The sequence below is a fragment of the Trichosurus vulpecula genome, chromosome 2 (genome assembly GCF_011100635.1).
Source record: "Trichosurus vulpecula isolate mTriVul1 chromosome 2, mTriVul1.pri, whole genome shotgun sequence".
Taxonomy (NCBI): domain Eukaryota; kingdom Metazoa; phylum Chordata; class Mammalia; order Diprotodontia; family Phalangeridae; genus Trichosurus; species Trichosurus vulpecula.
In genome coordinates, this window is record NC_050574.1 from 234,842,596 (window position 1) to 234,859,207 (window position 16,612).

General features: G+C 38.8%; 1 pseudogene; it reads right to left on the reverse strand.

Moving 5' to 3' along the window:
* Nucleotides 1–731: 731 nt before the first annotated feature.
* LOC118838996 lies at nucleotides 732–1,617 on the reverse strand (annotated as a pseudogene).
* Nucleotides 1,618–16,612: the final 14,995 nt, after the last annotated feature.

The following is a 16,612-nucleotide window of genomic DNA, read 5'->3' on the forward strand; positions in this document are numbered from 1 at the left end:
CAATTGCCTCAGTGCTGAGAAGCACTCCCAAATAAAAGACCCCACTTTGTTTGCCATTACATTTGAAAGGCAAGACTCATCAAAGGTACTTGATTATCTCAGTGCTGAAAAACACTCCAAAACAAAAGACAACAAAAATGGGGCTTTATGTGCCCCATTCAAACAAAGGCAAGACTCATTAAATGCATTTGATTGCCTTAGCATTCCAAAAGAGGAAACAGTAAAGAAGTCCCACCCTTCTTACCATTACACTTAGCTATTCCTAGCAACACAATGATCCAAGACAATTCCAAAGGTCACATGAGGAAAATTGCTATTCACATCCATAGAAAGAACTGACGGAGTCTGGATGCAGATTGAAGCATACTATTCTCACTTTATTTTTGATCTATTTCTTCTTTTGAACCATGAATAATACGGAAATATATTTTATATGATTGCACATACATAACCTATATCAAAGTGTTTGCTGGCTTATGGGGATGTGAAGGAGAGGAGGGAGAAAATTTGGATCTCAAAATTTTCAAATGAATGTTAAAATTTGTCTTTACATGTAATTAAAAAAAATGATCAAAAACAAAGTGGGTACTGGCTTAGCATAACAGACTGACAAAATAGCCTTACCAAATCTTGAAGTGAATTTTATTTTTTTTAATTTTATTTTTGTAAGAAACCAATGTTTATTTTCCATCAGCATTTTTCCAACACCGTTAGAGCATCTGGGTCAAAACTTAAGACCACTCTGTGGTGGTTCCTACCCACTCAGTGGCCTGAGCAGTAGGAGCCACAGACCAGTCCTCAGTAGCGGGTTGAACACTCCAATCTTCGATGGGGAACTGCTGAATGGGCACAGATGGCACCTGTACTCCCTCAGACCAATCCGCCATCTCAGGCTGAGTAGCAGTGAATTCTGGGGCGGGGGTGGTCCATTCACCCTGAAACTCTTCCTTTGTCACTGCCTTCTCAACTGTGGCCTGCTCTTCCTTTTCAATCTCCTCTGGATCCCTGTAGAAGTAAAGATCAGCATAACCTCCCATGGGTGTTCACAAAAGATGGTACCATGCATACGCAGGACTTCACGGGCCAGCATCTACCACATCAGACCCACTGAGTGAGCCTCCTTGTTGTTACATGGAATGGCAATATCCACACAGCGAAGTGGAGAGTCTGTGTTGCACAGCGCAGTGGTTGGGAGGTTAACATACCATGCTTCTATCAGAGGCTGGTGATCTGCCCGAGGATCAGTGACCACCAATAGGCAAGGCTCCCTGAAAGCTGCCTGTATCTGGTTAGTGAAGATGGCTGGTGTGAAACGTCCAGCAATAGGTGTGGCGCCAGTGGCAGCAGCAGTTTCAGAACAGCTCACTGGCCAGTGTTCCTGGATGAGATGACACTAACATCGGCGGGGTTTTCAATGGCAGCAATGGCATGAGCTGCCAACAGAAGCTTTTCCCAAGTTCTCTTCAAGTTAATGATGTAGATGCCATCACTCTTTCTTTTGTAGATATACTGTTCCATCTGGAAGTCCAAATTGGTGCCACCCAAATGGTGTCCTACAGCAAGGAATTTGAGGACATCCTCCTCCTTCATCTGCAAGACATCCAGGTCTCCGGACATTGTGAAAGTTTCCCTTCAAAGTTACCACGGAAACCGAGAACACCACCACATGGAACCTTCTTCAGGGCAGCACGGAAAAGCTGAAGTGAATTTTATGTAGTAGTATAGAGGACCTTTAGAATTATATATTCTTAGAGACAGAAAGATCCTTTGATTGTATCTACCTAAAGAATCCCTATTGTTTGACTTATGAGGAAACTGAAGAGGCTAAGTGACTTCTCCATGGTTTCGCAGGTAAAAGTGGGAAAGCTCAGATTTGAAACCAGGTTCATAACTCCCCATCCAGTGCATTTCCTACTGGTTGAAACTGGGCAGGAGATGCCTTCTCAAGGAACAAGGAGAGGGAGGAGAGGGAAAGTATTTGGAACTCAAAATTTTTAAAAATTAATGTTAAAATTTTTTGTTTATATGCAATTGAGGAAAAAGTAAAAGTAAAACAAACAAAAAAAGAAACCAGGCATGAGAGACAATGAAAAGTGGTATCTAAATTGGCCTATTTCACATGACCATTATAGAAATTCTCAGCATAGAGAATCAAGATGGATGTGAATATGGTGAGTAAACCCTCTCATGCCGAGCTCTTCTCAAGAGATAAATAAAACAGCCTGGGGAAGCATTGATTTTTTCCATCCATGACATGTGGTTAAAAAGATGATTTATTTTTCTAAGGCAGGCAGCCCAAACCTTGGTCTAAACCTTAAAGCAAATTTAAAAATTTTAAATTCAAAAGTAGGAAGTGTAATTGCTGTAGGCCAAAAATGGATACTTGGCAAAGATCATGTACTGTGGATGGAGTTTTGATAATACCTTCCATGTAACTGTGCTCATGTGTGTTCAGAGTGACCTTTTTTTTAGGATCATGAGATCTAGGGCTGGAAGAGAACTGAGCAATCATGTGTTGTTGGTGTTCAGTTGTTTCAGTTGTGCCCTATGCTTTGTAACCCCATTTGGGGTTTTCTTGGCAAAGATATTGGAGTAGTTTGTCATTTCCTTCTCCAGCTCATTTTACAAATGAGGAATCTGAGGTAAATTGGGTTAAGTGACTTGCCCAAGATCACACAGCTAGTGTCGGAGGCCAGATTTGAGCTCAGGAAGATTAGTCTTCCTGACTTCAGGCCTCGTGCTGTATTTACTGTACCTCCTAGTTGCACAGCAATCCTCTGGATTGAAAAATTTCCCACAGAGTGTGAACTATGACTTTGGATGAATATTTTACTAATAATGTAGAGACAGCATCATATATTGATTAAAGAGTTGCTCTTCAAGCCAAAAAGACCTATGTTCAAATCCTGCCTCTGGCACATAATTAGCTGGGCAAATCATTTAGCCTCTCAATGGTGTAGTCAACTCTAAAATACTATAAGTTCTAAAACAGTTGCTGATCTTCCTTGATGGAGGGCATTTTCTCCCTGGGAACTCCTTGTATTGAAATCACAAACCAAAAACTAAACAGTGTCATATACTCAAGGGTGCAATAAATACAATTTTATGATGAGGCATATGTAGCGAAATAAGTGTACCACTTTTGGATAAGATGTGGTAGCTACTTTCCATTCCATAAATATACTATTACTATTCCAAACTAAATAAGAATTCCATATCCTGATTGGATATTAGATTCAATTCCACCAGTGACATCATATATAAGTAAACTTGCCACTTGGAATGCATTGTACACTGAAGATGGAAATATAGAGCTATGATTAAATATTGTGACTTAATTAAGTTATATACTGTTGAAAATAGATCTGTCAGGTTCATAAGTACTAATATTTTCTTGAATAAAGAGCAATGAAAATCACAGATAGACAGTGATCAATTACTATCACTTGGTTTTAACACATAGGAAAGAATAGATCCTATACTATGGGAAATTACAGATCTAATTACCAAGAGTAATGATGCTATGCATAAACATCTAGCTTCTCAGCAAGAGGTAATTATATTAGTTAGTGATAGGTTTGAAAAAATTGCCATCTAAGCCTTACTGTGTGAGTTGGCAGGATTTCCACATTAGAATGTACTTTCCGAGGTCCACCACGATGAATTGATTGCCTTCTAAGATGTGTTCAGCAGGCAATAGCACAACATGAAAAATATCCATTGGGACAAATGCAAGTTCTGTTTGTGTTGAAGATCATTACAACAGGGGCTAGTCCACAGGGTATCTGTTCAGAGATTATAAGCGGCATCAATCTGGCTTAGAGACTCATACCACCCACAAAACAGCAGGGAACCTCCAAGCTGCAAGGTCCCTGGAGAGGAAAATAGGATGGGCTGATATGGGCCAATATGCATAGCACTCCCTCCTCCTAACTATTCAATCTATCAAAGAAGAACCATCTTAAGGGGGCCTGGGGCAAAGCAGTCAGCATGCCCTCATCTTTCAGGTTGTTGTCCTTCATTCTTGAAGAGGATCAAAATGACATCACTATGTTGGGGTCAAGGTATATGTCTGACCGTGGCTGATTACAGACCAATTATAGACCAATATGAGGTTGTGAGGCACAAAGTCGATATGAACATTTGGAGTGGAGTTGTCTCTAAACTTGTGCATCTCACTTTTTTTTTTGAGCTACTGTAATTCTGCTTTGCTCATAGAGCACAGCACCTTCTCCAAAGAGGGCACTCTATACAGGGCAGTTCTGTGCCAGTGTCTCCCATGTCTCACAATCAATTCCAAAGTTCTTCAGAGAGACCTTGAGAATGTCCTTGTATCACTTCCTCTGACTTACGTGTGAGCACCTGCCTTGCATGAATTCTCTGTAAAATAATCTTCTAGGCAAACATATGTTTGACATTCAAACAACGTACAGTATGTATAACGGTTCTGGTGTTTGTTGTTTTTGTTTGTTTGCTCTTAGCCAAAGTTTACAAAGCTACCTCACCCTTTCCTACCATTGCCTTCTTAAATAACTGCAACCTTGAATCCCTGCTTGACCAACAAAAGGAAAGAAGCATTTTGGTGGTCTGCATTCATAATGCCCTAAGTATGGCTCTGTCAATCAGACAGCTCTTTCTGGATCTCAAAGCATCCTGGGTAAGGAAGTCACTTGAACTGCCACAATAACTCCTAATTATGTAGCAATTTAAGAAATCACACAATGTTTTCCTCAAAATAATGCCCAGAAGGGTTATTTGCATTGTAGCCAGTATGCAATTTGTATAACCTAGTAGTCCAGTTTCCCTAGAGAAAGAAAGACAGAAAGACAAATGAGAGATAGAATAAGAGTGACTTTCTGAACTTCAAAAGCCTTAGTTGAAGGTATTGATGTTAGCAAGGGGCACAAAATGACAATAGACTTATTCTGAGCTGACCCAGTGCAGAAAACAGAGACTTGTTTTGTTTCAAGAAAGACATTTCCATAGCCACCTGAAGAGAACTTTTGTGAAGACCTAGAGGAAAACAACAGAAGCTTTAAAACTATTCAGTATTTTTGAAGGTAAATGAACCCTAATGCTTACAGAGAGACTGGTGGTTATACTTGGCAGAGAATCAGACACTTAAATTCCCAGGTCTCACCTAACCCCTTTGGGCCTCAGTTTCCTTAACTACAAAATGAGAGGACTGAACTAAATGGACTTCTAGTTGTAAATATAAGCTATTATAATCTTTTGTGTGTCTACTTGGAGGTTTGTGATCACTAGATAGACAATGTGGGGATGCAAACTGCTTATAACATATTTACATTAAATGCCTCCCCCTCAAGAAGAGATGGCAAAGTTCTCTATGTACAAAGACTAGAGAGAAAACTTCAGTGATCACGGGTACAATGCCTGTGGAGCACAGATAATAAACTGTTACCGAGGAAGCTATAGCTGCCCAGCATTAGGAACAGACTCCCAGATATTCACAAGTGTTTCAACCAATTCAGGGTTTAAGAGGTGAGATTTTAGACAAAGAGTAGTCAGATGCTATAAAAATCAGTCCCTGAGTAATGAAATCAGATGTGGGCAACTGAGACCATAGCAGGACAAAAACCTTCCTTCTTTCCTTCCTTCCTTCCTTCCTTCCTTCCTTCCTTCCTTCCTTCCTTCCACCTCCAAGGTCAAATACAAAACCCTCTGTTTGGCATTATAAGTCTTTTACAACCTGTCCCCTTCCTACCTTTCCAGTCTTCACTCACTTTACCCACCACCCTGACCCATACACAGCTACTTATTCTTCTTGACACACGACAATCTGTCATCCATCTCTGTGTCTTTGCAATGGCTGTCCTTCATGCCTGGAGGGTTTTCCCTAACACCTCCAGTCTCTTAGTCTCCTTGATCTCTTTCAAGACTCAGCTCAAATCAAGCCTTCTGTAGAAAGCTAGTCTATTCTCTTCCCACACCCCATATCCCTCCATCTGCTAGTGGCTTCCCTCTGAGATTACTTCCCATTTACACTGTACATATCTTTCACGTGCAGTGTTTACATATTATCTCTCCTGTTAGAATATGACCTTCTTGAGATCAGGAACTGTGTTGTTATATCCACAGTACTCAGTACAGTGCCTGCTCCAAAGCATTTCATAAATGCTTGTTGACTGACTGACCGTTCTGGTGGTCAGTGGATCCCAGATAACAATTATATTCCAGTCATTTTTTGAAGAAAATACAAGGCAGAGAATTTTTTTAACCTTTGAGACTAGTTTTTTTGTAGCCATAAACTACCCATATTAATCTTATAATCACATAACCCTGATGTCTTCCAGGGAAACAATAGACATCAACCTAAATACGATTACTGTGGGTCTAGTGCATCCAGAGCTAGCCAGTACGTCCAGGGTTTCTGTGCTGATGGGGCCCAGCTTCAGCTTTCCCAGAGTGCTCAAGGAGAACTGCAGACAGCAAGCCAGGACCCAGGACCTGAAACCATACCTCTAATGCAGAAGCTTGTGGAAAGATGGGAGATGGTGCTAACAGGGAGTGTAGGAGTCCTCAGAGAGAAGACTACTTTCTTGGTGGAATAGGTTAGGTATACAAGATGCAGTAGTCAATGACTATAGCAATCTACTCTTTGATAAACCCAAAGAATCCAGCTTCTGGGCTAAGAATTCACTATTCCACAAAAATTGCTGGGAAAATTGGAAAACAGTATGGCAGAAACTGGACATAGACCAATATCTTACACTGTATACCAAAATAAAGTCAAAATAGGTTAATGATTTAGAAATAAAGGCTGATACTATAAGCAATTTGGGAGAGCATGGAATAGTTTGCCTATCAGATTTATGGGAAAGGGAAGAATTCATGAACCAACAAGAGATAGAGAGCATTATGAAATGCAAAATGGATAATTTTGATTATGTTAAATTGAAAATTTTTTGTATAAACAAAGCCAATGCAACAAAGATTAGCAGTGAAGCAGAAAATTGGGAGAAAATCTTTACAAACAGTGTCTCTGATAAAGGCCTCATATCTGAAGTATACAGGGAACTGAGCCAAATTTATAGGAATAAAAGCCATTCTCCAATTGAGAAATGGTCAAAAGATATGAACAGGCAGTTTTCAGAGGAAGAAATTAAAGATACATATAGGCATATGAAAAAATGCTCTAAAGCACTATTGATTAGAGAAATGCAAATCAAAACAACTCTTAGGTACCACATCTCTCCTGTCAGATTGGCTAACGTGACAAAACAGGAAAATGATAAATGCTGGAGAGGATATAGGAAAATTGGAACATTAATACATTGTTGGTGAAGCTGTGAACAGATCCAGCCATTCTGGAGAGCAATTTGGAACTATGCCCAAAGGGCTATAAAAATGTGCATACCCTTTGAGCCAGTAATACCACTCCTAGGACTATATCCCAAAGAGATCACACAAGTGGGAAAGGGACCTGTATGTACAAAAATACTTATAGCAGCTCTTTTGTGGTGGCAAAGAATTGGAAATCAAGGGCATGCCCATCAATTGGGGAATGGCTGAACAAGTTGTGGTATATGAATGTAATGTAATACTATTGTGTTTTAAGAAATGGGGAAGATACGAACTTCATAATAACCTGGAAAGACCTATATGATATGATGCTGAGTGAGAGGAGCAGAACCAGGAGAACATTATACACGACCACAGACATATTGATTCTGCGATGACTAACTTTGATAGACTTGGCTTTCAGCAATACAAGGCTCAAAGACAGTTCCAAAGGACTCATGATGGAAAAAGCTATCTACATGGAGAGGAAGAACTATGGAGTCTGAATGCAGATTGAGGCAAACTATTTGCTCTCTCTTTTTTTTTTCTCTTCCTTTTTGGTTTTGTTTCTTCTCTGTCATGTTTCATTCCATTGGTCATAGTTCTTCTTTACAACTTGACTATTGTGTAAATAAGGTTAACGTGAAGGTATATATAGAATCTATACCAGACTACATGCTGTCTTGGGGTGGGGGAAAGGGGAGGAGAGGGAAAGGAAGAAAATTTGAAACTCAAGAACATGTAGAACTGAGTGTTGTAAACTAAAAATAAAAAATCCAATAAAAAAAATAAAGTAAGAAGTCCTCAGAGACCAGAAACACTTAGATGGTAACCTGAACTCTTTACCTTGGGGGGAGCCAGAGAGGCTGGACTGTGAAAACTCCACAGTGACAGAAGAGAGGAAGGCCCATCTGAAGCTCAAGTTCAAGAGCTGGTGTAGTTTCACTGAATGGGTGGTCACTCCAGAAATACAGCACACAATCTGCCCTTAACACTTCTAAACCCTTTCCAGACGGGTCCCAGGAGGTCATGCTCTCTGACATGGCAGGTCAAGAACAAACTGAAAGAACCATTGGTCAATGGTGTCATTAGTGAGCCATGCAGTTTTATGCCTCACCCACAGAAGCAGTACAAAAAAGAACAGGGAAGATTGTCACTGTTATTGTGTGTCCTTCATTCAGGAAGAGGATCAATGACATCTCCTGATGTCCTCTTCCTCCTGGAAGATGTCTTGACTTGCAAGAGAAGTGGGTTTAAGTGAGACAGGACTGTGCAAAATCATCAGGCTCACTCTCTCCTCCAGTCATTAGAGTCCAGCGGCAATATATAGATCAGGATACTGACAATGGCCCCAAATGCAGTAGGAGACCTTGGCCTTTTTAAGTCTTTCCCAGGTCTCAGTTTGTCTGAGACAATGTCCATTTGGTAGTTAAAGACTAGGTAAGAATTGAGATAAAAGATGGTCTAGTTTGCCTTCACAAAAGAATCAATCTGGGAGGGGAGGGTGGAGGAAAGACCTTCAGAATTTCTGGCCAGAGCAGAAACAGTTGTTATTTACACTCACTCTCAGCCACCAAAACACAAACAATGAGCAAGTTTGAAATGTATGGGGATCACCAAATCTTGAATTAAAAAAAGTAAAACTACTAACCTTGGTCAACACACCATACCATGTATTCAGGACATCATATATCATCTTCTGGGTATCCAATGGCTATGCCGGACCTTTGGAGGGGATACTGCCCAGTCATGTTAGAGGAAGATAATATAAAAAGGGCCTTCATCTGTCTGCAGATTCTCTTGGACATAAAGGATTTCTGTCCACTCCTACTATCCCCATCAGAGGCTTGTGAAAAAAATGGTAGGTGAAAGGAATGACTTAGAGTTGGTTTATCCAGATGATAATATTGTTTTGGGAAAAGGTATTTGAAAAAGATTAGAAGTAACTCCAGGAAGTATTAGATTATTTAGAAGCTACTGAACTAAAGTTATCAATTAATGAACAACAATTATGATAATGATGATGATGATAACTAATATTTCATGACACTTTAAGATTTGCAGAGGACTCTATATATGTTATCTTATTTGATCCTCACAATAATCCTGCATGTTCAGTACAATTATTATCTTCCTTTTGCAGGTGGGGAAACTAAGACTGAAAGAGGTTTAGTTACTTCCCCAGGGTCACACAGCTAGTAATCATCTGAGGTAGGACTTGAACTCAGGTCTTCTTGACTTCACACCTAGTGTTCTTACCCACCATGACGCCACTCAGCTGCCTCTAAAATGCCAGTTTTGCCCATTTACTGGTTTTGTACATGAGTCTTTCAGCCCCTCCCTACACACAAGAGGTCTCTTCAGTTGTCTATGGGAATGGTTCTTTTCCAGACCACTTAAACAGCCCTCTGTTTTCCTTTCAAGGTCAGTTCAAATTGATTTCATAGCCATTAACATCCTCTCTTCCCCAGGACCTGAGGAGTATACTTCCTGCTGCCAGCAGTACCTCCAAATGAATCTTTTGGATTTCAAAGTGTCACTCCTGGTTCTCTTTTCACTTGTCTTTCTTTTTCTTGTTATCCACTGGGAAAGCTAGGCCTAACCAAGATTATTTCTCAGAGATTTCAAAATAATATTTAATTTAAAAAATATTTAGAATGATTAATTCTACAAATTTCTACTCTGTTGCCTTATTGTGATATGAAAGTGACCCTTGGTTCTCAAAGGCTGTGCCAGTGCCATGCAAGCCATGGCAGGTTCTACCATGCTAGAAAGGCTTTGAGTATAGTCCTAGAGCGAGATTATGTCTGCTTCTCGAGAAATCATCTAGAAAAGTAACTGGAGAGACTAATCACTAATTCATTGACCCATTAATCACAGAAAAATACAAAAAGGCTCTTAAGTCCTCTTTGCCTTCCTTTCTACTTCATCAGTGACTATGTCAGAGTAGTAGAAAGGGGCCAAAGGAAAGCTAGAATCACATTTTTAAAACTAACATAGATTTATTTCTAAATGTGAGATCCTGGTCCAGTGACACAAAGAAGTAGACATACTACTGCAGGAGTTAAATTCTGTAAATCTTGAAATTGTCACTCTAAATGAAACAAAAAGGTAGGAGAAAGTTGAAGCTAACTGGACAGACTCACAGCTTCTCCTTGAAGAGACAAATAAAGGAGCTGGTCTCATATATTCAAAGGTACCTAGGTGGTGCAGTGGATAGAGTGCTAGGCCTGGAGTCAAAAAGACTCATTTTTCTGAGTTCAAATCTAGCCACAGACACTTATTAGATGTGTGACACTCTGGGCAGGTCACCTAACCCTGTTTGCCTCAGTTTCCTCATCTGTAAAATGAGCTGGAGAAGGAAATGACAAGCCACTCCAGTATCTTTGCACAAAACAAAACAAACAAACCTCTAAAATGAGGTTATAAAGAATGGGACACAACTGGAAAATGATAACAGCACTGGTACTTTCAAAACTGGAAAGGGATGGAGGAAATGTTATTGATGTCAATGATAAAAAATTGATATGGAAATATAATCGATGTCAATAAATTGCTATAATGAAGGAGTCTAAAAACTCCTGTCAGTCTAAGAACCTATGTAGTCAGCAAATACTTGGCTTTCTGGCCAAGTAGAGAGAGGGAGCAAACAAAAGCAGCACCAGTTTAAAATATAAATGTATTTGTGTGACCTTATGGAGAAGAATGGTGGGAGATTAGGAGCTTTATCTACTCCTAAAACAGCAAGAAACAGTGCAGGGAAAAATCTGTTTGGAGAAAGTTTGCTGAGATACCTAACTAATCAAAATCATTGTTTGGGTGCCTGAAGATAAAACTAAAAGGAAAACAACAAACAGAAGAAAGATGGAAATGCTCTGGAAAGATTTTGATATTGACACCTTGCCATCAAGGATGGGGGATATATATCATTTAGATTCTAACATCAGAGCTCTAGATGCGCTTCTAGAAGGAGATATGACATTGAAGAAAAATTCAGAACATAAGCTAGAGTAGATGAAATATACTCAGAAGAAGTTCAGACTGGAGGCAATACGATTGTGAGTGAGGGTTTTGAGTGATTGATTTTTCAAGTTATCTGAAGGAGGGGATGACATCAAAGGTGTGGGGGAAAACTTATTATGGCAAAAAGGCAATTGAGAGAACATTAACCACTATTTACACCCACTTTCCCATCTATATAACACTTAAATGATAATAATCTAGCCATGCATCAAGGGTATCCTTGAAGAGTTGTTAGAAACTAGGCAGGCTTTTGCTAGGGAAATTCCAGAGTAAACTTCACCTTTACCAATTACTAATTGAAAGATGTGTAATACAACCCATGGTGCTTAATGCTTGTTGACTATAAAAAACATGATACAGTAAGGCAAAATATCTCCTTAAGTAAACATTTCCATCAAAGTGTCTAATGTATGTGTAAGAATCATATAAGATTCTTTGGAAGATAAAAGAACAAAGTTAAACTTGCTTGTCAACTTTATGGTCATTAATATTATGCAAATGATAAAGCAGGGAGACATATGATCACCACAGTTGTTCACCAGTCTCATGGGTGAAAGCAAAAAAGTCCAATAAAAGGAGGGCTTTCCTATAGATGGTGAGGTTCTCCAGATGCTTTGCTGCTGACATTATGCTGATTGCATTAAGCCCCAGAACATTACAGAGAGGTCCATAATCACTAAAAAGAGCTTGGCCCAACTATCCACAGAGGAAAAACTTAGTGTATAAAGTCTTCATAGGCTAGGATATTCAGTTGAATGAATAACATTTGGGATGCATATTTAGGATATATATATATGTGTGTGTATGTATGTGTATATATATACACACATGTACACACATACACAGGCATATACACAATATACAATACAATACACATATATACATGTACATACATACATACATACATTTTATATAGGAACAGAAAAGGGATGAGTTGGACCCAAGAGGAAGACAGAGGGATGATTAGCTTGAGAAACTCAAAATTATTTTTAATGAACCCAAGTTTCTCCAGGAGGATAATCCACCTTTTAAGTATCAAAATTACCTTGGGTCTGTTGGGTCTATATCCCTTGTAATAATGAAAGAATACTGATGGCCAAGTGCTCTACTAGTATCCAGAAAAAGGCAGAAGTAAGGCTTTCATGATGATTAGGTTCTCTGTGGAGGATCTATGGGAGGATATGTGCAGGAATCACGAAAGATGAGAAGGCATGGATGAGTCGCAACCTGTACCAATGGAGGAAAGCATACACACATACATATGTGTGTTTGTGTACATATGTGTACACAGGAATGACAATGCACAAATCACTAAACACTAAACTCAAGCTCCTTGATTGTAAAATGGAGATAAATAATATGTATCTCATAGGGTTATTATGAGGATTAAATGAGACAGTATATGCTAAATACTTTGTAAATCATACACCAGTACAGAAATATTGATTATTACTATTCTCTGTCATATCACAGATACATTGAATTCAGTGTTGATGACAACCCATGCTGGATCTTTTAGAGACTAAATCTGTCTTCCTCCAAGCTCAGCCTTGTGGAGATGCCAGTTATGTGGGTACAGCAATGGTTGCCAACAGCATAATAGCAAACCTAATCACAGGATTAAAAAATAACATAACCTCATTAATTGTGATTAGTAGAATGAACACTTTTAGGTTTTAGCTAATTCACTTTCATTGAAGTTACTACATTTTATGGCTAGTCCTTACTACAGAGTAGACCTTTACTAATTATCTGCAGAAATGGCCTGGCTCACAAAATAAAATAAGACAAAGTAAAGTAAAGCACAAGTATCTAACTCTATAGCTGACCAATAGATATGAAAGAGTTAAGTTTTTATACTTTGATTCAATGAATCTATTATTTCATCAGTATGGGTTCTCTCAACAATGACACACTCTACAACCCATCCATGTCTCTGTTTTATTTAATGCTTATGTGAGCCTGTGCCCATCCAATATGCTGCAGGTCTTGCTTCTTCTCTCTCATGGGAATACTAATGGAACACAATGTTTTCTTAAAACAGTGACTTTCAAAGTGTGGTTAACAGACCCATAAAGATCCATAAGACCTTTTCAGAGGTCCCCAAAGTCAATATTGTTTTTACAATAATACTAAGGGTGCCTTTTAAAATAATCTTCCCTTTTCCAACTACATATCTGTGTGAGGCTGAATTTTTTTTTTCATATTTTTCAACTAAAATGATATATTACAACAGATTGAATGCAGAAGCAGAGATGAGAATCTAGTCATCTTCTGGACAGACATCAAAGAGATTTACAAAAATAGGCAAAACAGTGTCTCCTCACTATTTTCTTTTGGAAAAAATAGTTATTTTTAATAAAATATCATTGCTGTTAACATATAATAGGTTCATTATTGTCATTTTTAAATGAGAAAAGAGATAAAGTATTTTAAAATGTATCATTTTTAATTTCTAATACAATAAATATTGGTAGATAAAACCCATAAAAAGTTCTTTGGGATTCTCAATAATTTTTTAAGAGTGTACGGGTATCTTGAGACCAAATGGCCTGAGAACTGCTGTTCTAGGCATTTGGGTGATACCAAGGGCAGATTGTCCACCAGTTATCTGTTGACCTTCCTATATCACTTACCCATCTCTTTTTCCATTCATACATCTCTCAAATGATACCTTTTATCCTATGTGGCAGTCTATTCATACTTAACACTCACCTCTCTGTTGCGCTTTGGGTGATATGCAACTTCAGTTCATAGGAGAAGAACATTATTACTGTTTCTGAAGGAAAAACAACATATATGATGTCACAAGTTGAAGGATAACATACCATAATGTTGTGTCTATTGATTTTATACGTAAAATTCATGGCAAATAAGTACCAGTTTCCTAATTTCCAATCCAAAACCTACAAGTACTTGTTAATTGCCTCCTGGGGTTACAAAGACAAAATGAAATGCAGTCTCTTGAGTGACAGCCAGGTGGTAGATAGTATGATGGGCTTAGAGTCAGCAATTCAGATGTTCAATGATTTTTTCAGTTGTGTTTGACTCTGTGGGATCCCATTTGGGTGTTTCTTGGCAAAGATACTGGAGTGGTTTGCCATTTCTTATTCCAGTTCATTTTACAGATGAAGAAACTGAAGCAAACAATCTTGAGTGACTTGCCCAGGGTCACACAGCTACTAAGTGTATGAGGTCAGATTTGAACTCAGGAAGAGGAATCTTTCTGACTCTAGGCCTAGCACTCTAGCCACTGCTCTACCTTGCTGTGACCTCTGACCTCAGACACATTAGCTGTGTGACCCTGGGCTTCCTCATAGAGTAGTTACAAGGATCAAGTAAGATAATATTTGTACAGTGACTAGCACAGTGTTTGGCACATATTAAATACTTAATAAATGCTTGTTCCCTTCCCTCTTCCCTTAAACACAACAGCATAGCCTCAATTAATATTTTCATTTTATTGGATTTTCCCATGTTATTGAAAACTCCCCATTAATACTTTCTCCCAACTTAGTAACATTAATCAATCTTAGGTTATACTGGCTGTTATCACTCTTTAAATATGATATTTGCTATTAAAACAAAACAACCAAAACCATCCTCCCAATTATGTTTGGTTTGGGTTATTTTTTGCATCTAGAAAAGAGCAAAATTAAAATAAGTAAGAGAGAGAGAGAGAGAGAGAGAGAGAGAGTGTGTGTGTGTGTGTGTGTGTGTGTGTGACAGAGAGAGAGAGCGAGAGAGAGAGAGAGAGAGAGAGAGAGAGAAAGACAGAGAGGGTTCTTCAAATCCCAGAGCAAAGTTTTCATTGAGCAGGATGTCACAGGATCTCAGAGATAGTCGCTTTTATTTTTAAACCTGGTTTTCACTGGGAAAGAGTCAGGAATACCAAAAGGGAGTCATGGGTGGATGCTTTAGGCTTACGGAAGGCCTTTAGATCACACAACGTCATCCTTTACTGCCCCCCAGTGGCCCTCAGGAATTGGCCCTTAAGCCAGCATTTTCCTTCTATTACTCTTGAATTTACTCAACACCTTGTAATCAATCAATCATTCTCAAATACTAAAGAAAAGGTGGGGAATGGTGCTAAGGTTACTTTTCCCCTTAAGGTTTTGTGGTCAGAATTATAGATTCAGAAGTCATCTAGCCCAACCCTTTCATTTTACAGATGAGGAAATGGAGGGCCGGAGAGATGGCAAGACCTAGAGGAGCTTGCACAGGTAGTATGTGGCAGAAGCCCTCAGCTTACGTAATAATGACAGCATCAGGTCACATTTATTTAGTGCATTCTTGTCTTCACAGTCTCTTCCCACAACTGAGGAGGGTAGTATCTTAAAGTTAAGCTTCTGCCGCTTTTATTCATTACAGCAGCAGAATTCAAACACAATCAAATAGATTAGCTTTCTCCATCACTGTCTGCAAGTTTTTCTCACTCTCCACCCTTTTGTAGCACTTCTACCTCGCCCCTATTAAAAAATAACTAATTCCTTTTTTTTTCTTTCTTCCTGGAGTCTGACTGTCAACAAGGAATACATTTGAAAAATTAATTCAGAATCAGGTGTTTGTGATAATGAATTCATTGCACAAGAACATATTAAAAGAAGATACAGGATCACAGAGTCTCATAGATAACTGAGAGGGAAACATGTTAACAAGAGGGAATTGCACAAGGGAACTGTAAGAAAGGGTTTTCATTTGAGAAATGCTTAATCAGAGAAGAGGCTATCATGGGGTAAGAGTGTATCTACTGATTAGATACATTGATATCCACACAGTGTCAAGAGGTCTAAATGATCCTTACCACACAGGTCAAGTGGAGTATAGACTGGAGGACATGGGCAAGAGTTGAGAGGGCATGGGTAGGTTAGTATCTGCCTTATTAGAGGGAATATCCACCTATGGGAAGAGACATTACGTATGCATGACTGTGTCAAAGTACCTGAAGGGGCAATACATAACCCAAAGATATCCAATTCTTTTTTTTAAATAGTGTTTTAAAATATATATACATGTATATATATTATGTTTTGCTTTTATATCACCTATGAATTTCGCAACGTGTCCTCCCAGAGAACCATGCCCCCGTAATAAAGAATTTAAAAAGGGAGGGAAAATGCAATTCATCAAAACTAACCAATATAGTGAAAAAGCCTGTATATAGTCTTCCATACCCATAGTCTTCCACCTCAGCCAAGAAGTAGGGGTAGGTGAAATTCCTTTTCATATATTTGCTTTGGATCCAAGCTTGATCAATATCATTTCACAGCATTCACCTTCCATTGTT